Source organism: Mastomys coucha, unplaced genomic scaffold (assembly GCF_008632895.1).
Source record: "Mastomys coucha isolate ucsf_1 unplaced genomic scaffold, UCSF_Mcou_1 pScaffold7, whole genome shotgun sequence".
NCBI lineage: Eukaryota > Metazoa > Chordata > Mammalia > Rodentia > Muridae > Mastomys > Mastomys coucha.
Genome location: NW_022196913.1, coordinates 80,275,984 through 80,290,307, shown reverse-complemented (window position 1 = coordinate 80,290,307; position 14,324 = coordinate 80,275,984). Strand labels below are relative to the sequence as shown.

Genomic DNA, 14,324 nt, shown 5'->3' with positions numbered 1-14,324 from the left:
AAAAAAAAAAAAAAAAAAAAAAAAACCCAAACCTTCATTATTCAAATTTCCCACCTTCCAGATCTCTAGAAAAGTAGACATATTTTCAAACTCTGACACCCCCCCCAATCTGGCCCAGCCAATGAGGTAAAAGGGCACCCCCTGGCCACTAGACAAGTACTCTTTTTTTTGTTATGTCACTCACTCCATAGGTCAGGCAAGACTGTGGAGAAGAAAAGAAAAAGAAAAGAAAAACAAAAGACAAAGCCCATGCCCCACTCCTCAATAAAGTTCTGGCTTCTCTTCATCCAAACACTGACCCCACCACACACCAAACACACACACACACACTCACACACACACACACACACTCACACAGTGCACACAGCCCTCAATTCGATGTGCTAAGCATACCGGTCGTGGTACATAGAGACCCATCCTCTGAAGTAGCACTCTGTGGCTGCAAGTCGAACCCTCCTCGGTCCTCAATGCACACACAGATGGTCCAGGTTTCCAGCCCTATCCTTAGCTTCATTTCCTACTCTAACAGTGCAGCTTTAAAACATGCCCACCAACAAACCAGGCTCAGCCGGACAAAGCTTGAGAAGACGTGGTTGTGGTGACACCCACCCCTTCATTGCCATTTCTCATCCTGGAACCTGCAGATCCTTCTTGATTCAGATAGCTGGTGGATAAAATCTTTGCTAGTCAAATGGAAATTTTATTTTGCAAAAGAATTGTGGATGATTATTGAACCTAGTCTTTCCCTTCGTAAGTGATTGATTTACATGTCTCGAACTGAGAGGAGGTCCCCCTTCAAAAACAGGTAAGTAATGGTCACTGTTCCCACCCTACTCACTGCCCCTTCCCAGTCCATTTGAAGCTACCTGCTTATGGGATCCACAGATGTTATTATGATCATCATGTCTCTAAGAAGGCCCCGTGGTTCCAGAGCCCCTGTGACATCAGGGACTTCTCGGATTCCTTCCCTGAGTAGGAGATGGGAACAACCCTGCCTGACCTGCATCCTCTAAGCACAGAAATCAGGGAAGGACAGCAGCATCAGGTTTCAAATAAAAGGTAACAAGACGGAGGCTACGCTGCGGAAGCACTTCACTGGGCCAGAAAGATTGTAAGCAGCAAAGGAGGCAGAAGAGACTCAAGACTCCGGGAAGGGGAAGCATGTTTCCCTTAATCCTGTCCTAGACCAGGTCCAGAGTCCTTATCTCCCAGTTGTGGAGAAGGACTGCACAACTGCACAGCACAGAGGAACCCCAGCGGGCAACAGAGAGGACCCCCGGCCGGCTGCAACATGCACCTGCAAAGCGCATGCATGTACACTCCCTGGTGCATGTTGCATGCTGCAGACTTCTACCTTACTTACCAGCCCAAAACACAAATCACCCCCCTCCCCACAGGAGACTAGGGATCCCCTTGGCCTAGAACACACACCACTCCCCCTCTGTGTAACGCACAAATCTAGTCCCACATTGCTTAAAAGGAACCCGGATACACATTCCGGTAAGGGTAGCACTGGTGGCTCCCCTTAAGCGACTACCTTCCCCATGGCTTCCTCTCTATCCAGGATTCTAGGAGCCTCCAAACCAGGTAGGAGATGGAAGAGGAACCTCAGAGAAGTGCCTCTAAACCATGACCATAGGACTTGACTCACGGAAGCCTCCAACCCTATACACAGGTTTGCAGACCCACTAGCACCCCTGCTTCCTTTCCTAGGCAAGAACCTACTCCACTCCCTGCTCACATTCCTCCAAATCCCTCATCACCTTTCCAGCCCTCCCTTCCAGGCCACTTTCTGCACCCGCTGGTTCTCACAACATGTTGCCTCACACACTCCCTCCGGAGGCTTGAATTAAACCTGCCTCTCTCCATCATATTTACCTAAGCTTGTTCTGATTCCCCAAATTAACCAAGTTCACCCGCCCATCAGGCGCCCACTGACCCTTCCACTGGCGTCCTTTGCTCTCCTACAAATCCGCTTTTCTCACGCCCCACTTTCCATCTATCTTCCCTTCTGTCCTCCTGGTTCAGGACACACCGCCCTTCTATTTTGCTCTCTAACCCTCTCTCAGTCCCAGGGACACCCACTTTCCCTTTTTGGCTGTTCCCAGGCAGGTCCCTGCTCCCAAAACCTTTCCTTTCCCATCGGGCACTAGCCGGCTCCTGGCCTGCCGGGTCCGCTCCCTCACCCGGGGTCCTTCTTCCTTCCAGAGTGTCCCACACCTGACCCCTGAGCCAGTCCTGCCCTCACGGGGCTGCTCATCATTGCCTTTGCTGGAGCATCCTTGTAAGCAGGAGCTGTCTACCTGCCCAGCTGTTGGGAGAAGCGCGGGGCTCCAGAGGCAGAAGACTGCCCGCTCTCCGGGTTGTCCAGGCGCTCTTGCCGCTCGCCATCCCCGGCTCCCCCGGCGCCCAGCCCTCGCCCCGGCGCCCAGCAGCGCCCAGCAGCCGCACAAACTTACTTGCGGGTCGGCGGGAGGGGGCTGCGGCGAGCGGTGCGAGCCCCGCAGCGGCGAGTGCGCCCCTCTCGGTGGGGCCGGGCGGCGCTGGCACTGCGCTCCCGCGGCCGCGCGCGGAATGCGCTCAGCCTGACGCAGCCCAGCTCTGCCCCCGCCGCCGTCGCCGCCGCCGGGGCCGCCGAGCGCTTGCAGACATGCTCAGTTTCCGGACCTGCCCGCGTGGAAGCTACCAAGAGCCATCCACGGCGGGGGAGGCGGCGCCGAGCTGCAGAGCGGCGGCCACGAGCTGGAGGCGACCACGCCGGCGGCCCCGGGAAAAGGGGGGCGAAGCGCTGCTAAAAATAGCTCCTGCGGAAGGAAGCCACCCGCTGCCAGCGCACCCCCTCTTCGCGCGTCCCCGCAGCGAACTCTCGGGCTCTGGGAACTGGCGTCCTGCCGGACCCCTGCCTTGGGAAACCGTGCCCCAAGAACAGACACCTGCCAGGGTAACCAAAGCAGAGTCCCAACTCCAGGCTGTCGGGTATGGCACCCCTCCCCGCCTCCTGTCCCCGGTGCTGCCCAGCAGCCCTGGCTTCGGGGCCTTAGACAGAGACATTAAGAAAAAAAAAAAAAATCTGGTCTGAAATTGTGGGAAAGCTCCTCTGCTACTGACTTACCAAGAGGAAGGAAAAAGTTTTCAGGTTTATTATGGTGGAATTGGAACGAGAAATGAGGGGAGGCGGCCAAAATACAAAGATCTGGCCAAAGGAGGGCATGGGGCTGCGGGTTGAAAGTGGCTCTGGAAAGATCTCCTTAAATACAAGAGTAGGCTGGGCTTCTCCTCGACTTCTATTTCCGCAGGATTTTACATAATTAGTTGACACTCAGCCTGACCTTGGAGGCACTGTTCCTGTTGCCTGAACTGTAATTTACTTTCCTTGCCTTCTGCCTTCTACTTCCACCGCTCCCCCACCTTTCCAACTCTGCCAGGGAAATTATGAGAAAGGAGTAGGGGTGGGGGCCAAAGTACTGCTGGGTAGACTGGAACCCGGCCCTTTCTTGAAGGAAGTCAGTTCTTTTGCCAGGATGAGCCCCAGGTTTTCTAAGCATCAATCCGACCAGCAAATCAGCCCAAGGGCCTCTCAAAACCTGGTAGTGAGCTGGTTCTCACTATTAATTTCCAGGATACCCCACCTCAGTTGCTGACAATTAGTGTTACCTCTTCTGTCTTTGAAAGTGAAATGTAAAACGAAAGCCAAGAGGAAGAGGGAGGAGGGGATATTTATGCTGAAAAGGGGACCAGTAGGAAAAGAGATGAATTTGAGTAAAGCCCAGTGATATACATGCATTTCATAATGAAACTCATTATTTTGTACGCTAAAAAAAATCAATAAAAATTTTCAATTATAAGAATGAAATGTTCAGATATTTCCTGAGTCAAGTTATAGTTTTAGCTTTTTCTCTGGAAGTCACCAAATTAGATTCATCACTTAGGAATTCATTGCTTTTATTTGACAGGAGAGGACTTGAAGCCTGGAGACAACTGTTGCCTGAAATAATACCTAGTTGAACCCAGAATCTTCTGGAAGAGAAATTACCCAAGTTTAAATATAACCTATTATTTCCTGAAATCAATAGCTGCACTTGGAGTAAGGATCAAAAAAAAAAAAAAAAAAAAAACCTAGGAGGAGTTTTCAGCGCAGCTATCTCTACTTGTAAGAAGGAAATTCAGAGCCTAGATTTTGCATTCTCTTGAAAATGACTGTTTTATCCCAATTCATTTACATCTTTAGAGGTCATACATGGACTAGAACTGAGCTCCACCAAGAGCTCACAGTACAGGTTCAAGAAAAATATATTCATTGGCCGTTATCGAAACTTAGTAAAGCTTGGCTCTCTGAAAACAAAGTCACGCGTGTGTCCTTTTTAAGAGTACTATAACAGTGTATGTCTCTGCTCAAGACATGCTCCTAAATCAGACCCTTCAATTCCCAATCGCAATTTAGTTTTCTGTTTAACTTTGTTTCCTCTGAAGCTCTCTGTGAAACTTATCCATCCTTTCCTGTCCTAAGTAACATGGGATGAGAGATGAGTGCTGTGCACATTGGGGGTCCTCACATGCTCCTACTTCCTACCAGTCACTCTTGAGGTGGTGCGACCTTGACATTTTTATGGCACTGCATGCACACTCTCTGTAGGGACAAGGTGGGGCATGCCTTCAGTTTAAAATCTTTTTCAGTTCCTACATAAAATGTATGTTCAAAATGCACTACATTCAAGACTTTCAATGCCAAGTAAAAGCAACTCAGTGGTCACCAGCATAAATAAATTGAGAAAATTATTCATTGGTTCACATAAGGCAGGCACAGAGGTAGGATCTCCTGCCTGATATGGTGAGGATACTTTGATTTGCCTGCCTAAAGGCAACAGTTAGTCCCCTCTTTGTAGCCTTTTCATCTTTATTTCAGGCCTGGGTTGCTTCCAAAGTGGAGTCACTCATTAAAGTTGTCTAATGAGCCATGTCAGCAGCTGGGGCCTCCAGTCCAGTCTGTCTCTGTAGGAAAAGGACAGGTTCTCTATTACTAAAGCTTACTATTATTTTTTTTTTTTTTTGGTGGTTCAATATACTTGATCATGTTGTAGACTGTGTGGTGGTAAAAAGTAGGCACTTTCCTCCTGCCCCCCTACGGGATGGGAGAGGATACTCCAACAGCTGCTGTCTTATTTCTTCTGAAGATTTGTTAGAATTATTAACTTTTTTTGAGACAGAGTATGTATTAGTCAGGTTTCTCTAGAGTCACAGAACTTATGGGTAGTCTATATGGTAAAGGAATTTGCTGATGACTTATAGCCTATAGTCCAACTCCCAACAATGGTCAGCAGCAGCTGTGAATGGAAGTCCAAGGATCTAGAAGTTGCTCAGTCCCACTAGGCAAGCAGGCGAAGAAGAGAGAGAGAGCCTTTCTTCTTCCAATGTCCTTATGTAGGTCTCCAGCAAAAGGTGTGGCCTAGATTAAATACAAGGCACACATCTTTAATCCCAGATGACCTTGAAGTTGGAGATCTTCTGGGATTCATAGCCACTATGCCTCAAGGTCTCCATGCCGAGATCCAGGTCAGAAACTGTATCTCTCAGCCTCTAGATTAGGATCACAGGGGAGCCTTCCAATTCTGGATTGTAGTTCATTCCAGATACAGTCAAGTTGACAACCAGGAATAGCCACTACAGAGTCTTATATAGCAAGCCTTCTACAAACCAAGCTACATTCCCATGTGATTTTTTTTCTTCTTTTCTTGACTTCCATAAAATTACGAGGGCACACGGGGCTCATATTTATACCCTTTAATCTTTTTTTTAGAAGTAAATAACTACAGTGCTAGGATTATTTCATTTAAATAGCATTTTGTAGTTTTACAAAACTCTCCAGCTCTACATGGAGGTGCTCACCTACAATCCTTGCACTGAAGAGGCTGAGGCACAAGAGTTAAGGCTTTGAAATCTTCCTGGTCTGCACAGCGAAATCTATGAATGAAGACAAAAGCAAAATCACTCTCTAGAATATTTTCATTCATTTCCTACAAGGTCTTCAATGAACCCCTCTCTTGGCCTCTGCCATACCATGTCTCCTTTCCCACTCAGGTTCCTGCTTCTGTCCAGTCCACTGTTTTTATCTCCTCTCTGCAGCTCTTTGTTCTTCCCTTACCTAGGTTCTCTTCTATTTCACTTATCAACACAGTTGTTCTGTCTTCTCTGCTGACCTGCAAGATACTGGAGGGTTGGCACCATGACAAATTCCTGTGTGGACCTTGATCTTTGATGCTTAATAGATGCTTACTGGGGCATTCGTGGAGTGCTAGAAAAAGATGAGCCCTTGGATGTAAACAAAGAGGATGCTGGGTAAATACTTCCTCACTTGGTTGCAGGGAGTGGCAGAAGGTGAGAAGGTCTAGAGAGGCGATGCCACACAATACAGATTTTTGCCTATTTCACTAATTTGTCTAGGATAGCTCTTCTTTCCCCATTTGGATTTTGTTAACCAAATCATCTGATTGAATTCCCAAAGTGTTGCCTAGGCCACACTGTCAAATAGATCTTGTACCTCGGAATATTGACACAGCTCCCTATGCATGTTCTGCTTCTGCTGCATAAGGCCAGCCCATTTTAGACCCATAGACGCTGGGTTTCTCTCTGATGCATGTCATTCACACTAAAATTGCCTTTAGAAAATCAGAACTAAGAGGGAAGAGCAAAAAAATGTTCTTAAATTAGTTAAGAGAAGCGGAAATATCAGGATGGCTTCATTAAAGAGCTATTAAAAGTTCATCTTCTTGATAATTATTTCTCTATTGTGAGAAAGTCAAAGGGGAAGCATTAACAGAGAGTGACTCAGAGTCACTTTTGCCCCAGTTCTTCTTGCATTTTTGAGTGTGTCTTATTTATACATAAGTGTCATAACAGATCAATTCATGATATGCACTAAAGATATAAATGTTCACCGCCCCCCCATCCCCAGCATGCTAAGCCTAAAACTGCTGTAGGTAAAAGTCATGCGACATTAAGGATGCTCACAGTATTTGTGAATCAAAGATGCTTCTTGCCTAAAAGACTTAGCTCTGATGTTCCTTTCCTCAGGGAAGAAGAATGTGCATAATTATGTACTTCAAATATCAGGCTGCTCTTTTTGTGTGTCTAACACAAACATGACTTAGGAACTGAGCAAGCAGCAAAAGCCTTGATAGAGCTACAGTTTTGCCTTTTTTTCTATAACAACCAGTGCCAGAGAGACAAGTTTCAAATAATCAAGCATCATCTGAGAGATTCATCCTTTAATGTTTCCATATTGCTTTTGAATGTAATTAAAGTTAATGAATGTAATGAAGTTAAGGCTGCATTAACATCAGCTACCCCTCTGTGGAATGTCATTTGTTGTATACAATCACAATCCAATGTAACAGTATGTGAATTACCATGTTTTCAGTTGTATGTAGAGGCATCCATCCTAATCTGGTGCAATGTAGTATGAAATAAAACCTCAAGAAGAGAGGACTTCCCTGTGAGCATCAGGACCAGAAAGACAAATCTGTCTACTCAGCACCTCTTTTTCAGCTTAATTTTTCTACCTTGTATGCAGGCTTCCTTCACAGCCTTTATGGTCCTAGTTCTCATCCATTAAGGAAACACTAAGTCGGTCACCTCAGTTTTGCTTTCAAAGATCTCAGAGAAGCTAATGAATTGCTTCCAAACAGTACAGAGTATGGCAAACAAAAAGGGGGCAGCACATTAGTGGAGACTGCTGACAGACAGTAAGATGTGATGTGATACATCACATCATGACATCATCATGATGTCACATGGATGCCTCTCATGACATCCCGTTAGCATGCAGGTGAGAAGGGCACCTTGTTTTGGCAGAATTCTTTCCCAAATGCTACAACTCCAGTTTATTCAAGAACTAAAAACATTCATACGATTTTATGTTAAGGGACTTTTGACAAAATTCCTTTGACCAGCACCACACAAAACCCATTATCATAAAAGAAAAAAAAAGGAACAAAGAAAGAAAGAAGAGAGAGAGAGAGAGACTGGGAGACCTGGAAAGGGGAAAACATTTGAAACATAAATAAAGAAAATATCCAATAAAAAGGAAATGTAAATAAATAATATAATCAATAAAAAAAAATGAAAGACTGAGAGATCTCAAGGCAACCAAAGAGACACAAAGACTGATTCCAGTGTGTTCTTTGTTTTAGTTTCTAGATCAGAAAGAGGGTACCACTGAAACACAATGATAAAATCTTCAGTTAGCACAGTTAGTAGCACTGTGACTTTTTATTGACTTCCTTTTGAGATGTTCACATCACAAAATAGATGAAGGATAAACAGGAGGACTCTTGCTAACATTATACATTTTTTATTTGTTATTTAATTTGAAATATATTCTAAACTATAGAAGATGAATCTCTAGGCAAAACCATGATCTGAGCAGCTAGAAGTATCCAAATTACAAGACAAGGAGAGAATAAAAACTGCAACAACTGCAACCAAAGAGATCGCCATTTTTGATAAAATCATCAATCCATAGATAGATATCACACAAAGATAGAGGCATGGAAATAAATTATATTATCTAAAGTAAAGGTATGAATGAACAAAGATAAGGATGATTTCACATGTACAGTAAGTTTTAACAATGCGTTTTAAAGATCTCACTTGAATATTCATATTAAGTAGAAGTACAATTTTTAGAAACCTTTCTTAACCATGTACCCCAGTCCTTTAAAATAGTACTTTTAAAGCTAGGTGTCATGGCACTTAAACATGCATTCCTTTACATTTCAATAACATTGTTAGGTGCAAAGCCTAAGAAAGTGGGGCAAAGTCTCTATCAATTATATTTCATAATTTAAAATCATTTCATGTGCATATGCCGTTAAAGATCTTGATCATAAGATCTTTATTATATTATATTTTCTTTTAAAAATTAGACTTATTTTCTGGGTGTTCTTTTTTCAACATGGAGCAAAAGACATTTTATAGAATTATTACAAGTACAGTATAGTAATTCTCTTTAAAATGTGAGTCAGTTTGGGGAGCATATCTTTAGCAGATTTAATCAAGTTTGGATAGGCAAAAATGACTCAGGGGAATGGTCCTTAATCTCAGTCTACAGACACAAGTACCCATCAGTGAGCACTTGTATTCCAGGCAGTACCAATACAGACAGGCACTGATCCAACTCAGCATATGTTCAGACTACGTTTTTAGAGGCTAGAAGAAGCCAGGGTAAGGGAAGAAAGCATCATTTCAAAACATCAGTAGAGTTGAAGTTTCAGGTTTGATTTAGGTTATGCCCATCAGAAGAAACACTGAATATTTAGATTGGAGTAAGTAGAGAGAAACACAAAGAATTTGAGACTTCTTGGTATGATGCATATAGGTATGCATTCCATTTCTTCCTTATCCTCACTGATAGCATGTTCCAGCAATATCCCAATCCCAGATACAAGAGTGTGATTCTCAACTTGGTAGTTGCCATAAGGCCTGTCGCAGTGGTAAGCATCCTTTGTTGACCATCTGCTGAGGTTATTCTGCAGTTGTTCTTGGAAGCACAGGATAGATTGCTGGCTAATCTTCAGAGTTTTAACCATGTGGATAATTTGTTCTCTGTGAGATAATCGAATGTTTTTCTTATATCTGATTCTATACTGTGGCTCATGCTTTAGGATGCCAAAAGTAGTTTCGAGTGATTAAAAAAAGGATATTTGGCCCATTGGATGACCTGAAAGATAATAAATAATGGTCAGCAATGGCCATTACTAAAGGTTTCTATAGTGTAACCTGCATTTACTCAATGTAACTAAAGGAAATTCTATATGAAAGTGATCTAGGCTCCATAAGAGAGCGTGAGGGGACCAGTTTCTAGGATTTCAGAACAATGGTTAATTGTAACTGTAGAGGACTGCAGGCAGCCTCTCATCCACTAGAATGAATGTGTATGTAATCAGTGTAACAAGTGATAGAGCTAAGTTTCATCACCAGAAGGCTGTGAATTGTGGAGATCTTCAAAGTGGGTCAAAGATTATAATGTCCTCATAACTGGAAAACTCAAACATCAGCTTAAGCTTCTGCTTCACCTCTAACCTGAATTAAGTTGTGGTAACCACAGACCACAAGTGAATGCTAACAAAAGATCTCTGGAGCCCGGTGACTCCCAGAGATGGGTTTTGCAGTACAAACAGGTAGTGGATTGTGCTTCCTGGAATTTTCCATAGGATGCCTATGGTTAGTTACCAGCATGCCTAGCTGTCCAGAAAAGGGGGTCCCAGACCTGTCTGAGGATTATTGCACTATACTTCTGACCCTGTGGTGTTACTGGCAGATCACACATAGAAACCACATGTTGAATCTGTCCGAGAACCCCCTCTGTGACTCTTCACACTCTGTGTGAGTGATGAATTCCCACTCTCTTGGGGAAGACTTGGAATGGGCAAACTGGGCAACTGGTATTAGCTCGCAGCTCATCAATGCTGTGTCAAGGCAGGAAAGAGAATATAGCAAAAACCACTCCTGCTAACAAAATCAACTCCTCCAATCGTCTAGCTACTAGCCTATCTAGAAATACAGCAAAATAAATAAATAAATGAACAAACAAACAAACAAACAAATAATCCACAGGGCAATCACAAAGGGAGTTACTTCCAAATACTTGATTGGTACAAGCTGGTGGTCACATTCACATCCTGTACAGAACTCACATGTTCAATTTACATACGAGCTGTGAGGATCCTGGGCAAAGGTGGGATTCTCAAAGTCTGAAATGAGAGATTACTCTGTCCACTTATACATCTGACATCGTTACTGCATAACTCATCAGAACCACTGACACCCAATGTGAACTCCTCATTTACCAGATGGGTCTTTTATTATATCACAGAGAGGGCCAGCATTGTCTGATTGCCTCTTTCCTTGTTAGAGGTGCATAGGATTTATTATTTTATCTCAACGCAAGATCAGTTCATTCCAGGTAGCATAGTATAGAGTTCAGAGCTCCTGGTCTCTGTCACCAACTCAGGTTTTCAGTATAGACACCTACACTGACTAAATTGTGGTAATAGGACCTTTAATGGAAAATTATGTACTAGTTATCCAGGTAAGATATTCTGTGCTGGGGATAAATGGAAAAGAAAATCTGTTTTTAAAAAATTATTTTTCGTCATTCTTCCTCATCTATGCTCTGTGAGAATCAATATTACCACTATCTTCCCCATCATCCCAGAACAAACCTGGCACCTAGAATAATCAAGTGTTCTGGGAGTGATTCCTTCACCCTTAGGTAGAGAATGTGAAGCTTTTAAAGGCATCTTCTCTAGGTAGATGTTATGCTTTTACTGCAAAGCATTAGAATGCAGCAGAGTTTTGAGTTCCCCTAAAATGAGATTGGATTTGCAGTCACTTGGAAGATGAAGTATGGGCCGGAATAAGTAATGAACACTCTACATTTCTTTAATCCCCATGATCGGTGCTTAAAAGGACTTACATTTATGAAAAAGGACAGGCTAATTGCTTACTTTGAGACCTGCTGGGAAGATATTGGTCATAATAGGGCAATTATGATGTGTTTGTTGTTTGCTTTTACCACTTAGCATCGAGCAGTTAAAGAAACGTCAAAACAAAGCATGCCTAAAAGATGAGTCAGGAGAATTTTAAAGATAAGAAAATAAAGCAACTCTAAGACATTTCAGACCTCAGTTTGTAAAAAGAGGTATTAATAGAAAAATATGCTATGCTATGGTTTTGTCTTGGTAAATGACAGGTAAGCAAAGAAATTTTCTTTACCTTAATAATTAAACCACCTCTCTCTCTCTCTCTCTCTCTCTCTCTCTCTCTCTCTCTCTCTCTCTCCCTTTCTCCTTCCCCACCCTCCCTCCAGTTCCTGAATTCTTTTCATCTCCTTTTGTTACAATGTTCCTTGAGCCTTGGTGGAAAGTGGAGGCTCAATAAAGTTATCCCACTCAAGGCTAAGCACAAAATCTGTTCTCAGCAATTTTAGCTCTCATTCATCTCTGAATTGACTGGTGCCCACTGCCAAAAAAAAGTGTCTATGACCCAGACTGAAAGCAGCCCAGGACCACAGTCTCATCCAGTCTTCTTTGGCTGATCTTGATGTTATTTTCCATTTTCTAATTCTATATTTCTACTGAAGAAGGTTTGTAGGGTTTTTTTTTTTTAATTCTTTTAGATAGACAATGAAAGACATGAAGAGTCAATAAACAAGGTTGACCCAAGAACTTGTGAATCTCCTCTGTCTCTTGGCTTGATTCAATAATCATCTTCATCATCCTCCCCACCCTCAAAGTCATGGCCTTGCTTCACATTCCTGGTTGGATGTTCCTCGTTTTAGCTAAATCTTTCACAAAACCAGAAATATTTATCTTCCTACTTTTCTTTGTTCAAATATCGATTTTGTCCTTTATGACGTATAGACAGCCATGGAACTTTTGTCACTTGTTACAGAATTGAGCTTTCAGCTAGGTGTTGGAGTTGAAAGGAAGTTGCCACCCGGCTGGGAAGATAAGCCACCCATATGGACAGATACGCAGCAAGACAGGGAAATGTGTAAATGTCAAGGATGAATCGGCGGCTCTGACTTTATTGTCATTTCTTTAAATGGTTTCCTCATTTTCTGACTTCCTTTTCTTCTATTTCTGCTCTCTCCCATCATATGCCCTAAATCAGCATCCTCAGTTCGTTCCTCTGAGTGAAAGCAGACAGATTTCTCCCTTCCTACACGGTTCACTCAGTCAGTATGTTAGAAGATTTTTTTTTTGTTGTTGTTTTTCTCACAAAACAAATTAGAAATTTGAAATGTCAGGTAGATGTGCTGAAAAGTCCTTGTCAGGTAGAGGAAAAGAGATGATTCAGTACCTATATATACAGAAAACTTAACTAAATTCACTTCTATTGTGTTTTGGAGAATAGAAACCTCACAAATTGTACATTTGAACATTTCAACAAAATATTTTGCCTATTAAATGTCTCTCAAGAAATGCCACCCAGTTTAAGAGACAATGAAATAAAGTCACAACACAACTTCCTCAGTTTCTTTTTTCATGTCCATAGTTGTCAGTTTGTGGAACTCGGAATAATTGTTTCTTCTTTGGAAATGCATCTGCTTTAAGAAAACCTGCAGGCTCTGTGTGAACTCGTCTTGTCTGTTGCTGTCTAGTCTGCGTGGGCTTGACTGGTCAGCCTGATGATTCCTATTCAATCTCTGAGAGAGGACAAAGGAAATCACCTAAAGTAAGAGAAGTGTGTAAGTATAAAAAGAGAATATGCACGTTTCCACACTTCTCTAAATTGGAGGGTTGCAGTGAAATACAGAAGATTTCTCACACTGCATTACTACACCTCTTTGTTATCAGTTTGGAGCAGACATTGATTTTATAATTTTCTATCTTCATGATCTCACAATACACACTAACATCACACACTGCACAAATGTGGTGTAATGCCTATTGTTATGAGCTCTCTCCTCCAACTTCACAGTTTCGGGATCAGAGGACTTTGCTGTTGGTTCCAATTTGCATTTCCCTTCTTAGAGCAGGGAAGTGAAAATGACAACCCCATAGTCTTGTTTTGTCTCAGGCACACATTGGAACTTAGTTGCTAGGGGATTGTAGGAAGAGATACAGTTAACATTCTGACAAAATTGTAGAAACTATGACAGAAAAATGAATATAAATATATAATCTTAAATCATTGAATATATCCTAAAATATAAGAAAAATACTTTATGAGCCTTACTTAGAAGTTTCAGATGTACGTTTTTGTTTTGTTTCTCTCATATGTGTGTGTTTATATATCTATTGCTCTTGTAGATCTGCCTCCCTGCCCAAAGCACCGTGAGGTGCCTATGAGAGCAACCTGCAGGTCCTGAGAAGAGAAGGGAGGCAGCAATAGTCTAAAGCAGAAGAGACCTCGAACTATTGGAAGACAGTTTCAGTGAGACAACTCATTTAATAGGGGAACAAAGGCTACCTAAACATCTGAGGGGTGGTAGGAGTTTTAGGATGCTGGGGATGCCTCATTTTCATAAGGAGGAAGTCCTTGTGCTGTCAGACATGATTTTATAAAGGGTTAGGAAGTTTGACCTGGCTGTCAGGTTAAGAGAGGGGAAGCAAAGTGAGGGTGCAGGGCTACATGCACTGGGACACGTGAGCCTGGGGAGCCAGTGACTGATCCTACTCCTACTGATTTCAGGATGAGACTTCCAAGGTTTAGACCCAACTCTCTAACCAGGCCACCTATCATGCCCCTCTGGTCCTACAATCTATATCCCAGTCCCCAAGTTTATATCTATCTATCTATCTATCTATCTATCTATCTAT

General features: G+C 42.8%; 1 protein-coding gene across 2 annotated transcripts in view; it reads right to left on the bottom strand.

Moving 5' to 3' along the window:
• Positions 1–2,659, bottom strand: part of Oxr1 (oxidation resistance 1) — a 415,574-nt gene extending 412,915 nt beyond the window's left edge. Inside the window, exon 1 of one of the 2 annotated variants that reach the window (XM_031359077.1) lies at positions 2,460–2,659. The gene's annotated coding sequence lies outside the window, so the exon portion shown is untranslated. The remainder of the gene's footprint in view (positions 1–2,459) is intronic. The other variant, XM_031359079.1, reaches the window with a different exon arrangement.
• Positions 2,660–14,324: the final 11,665 nt, after the last annotated feature.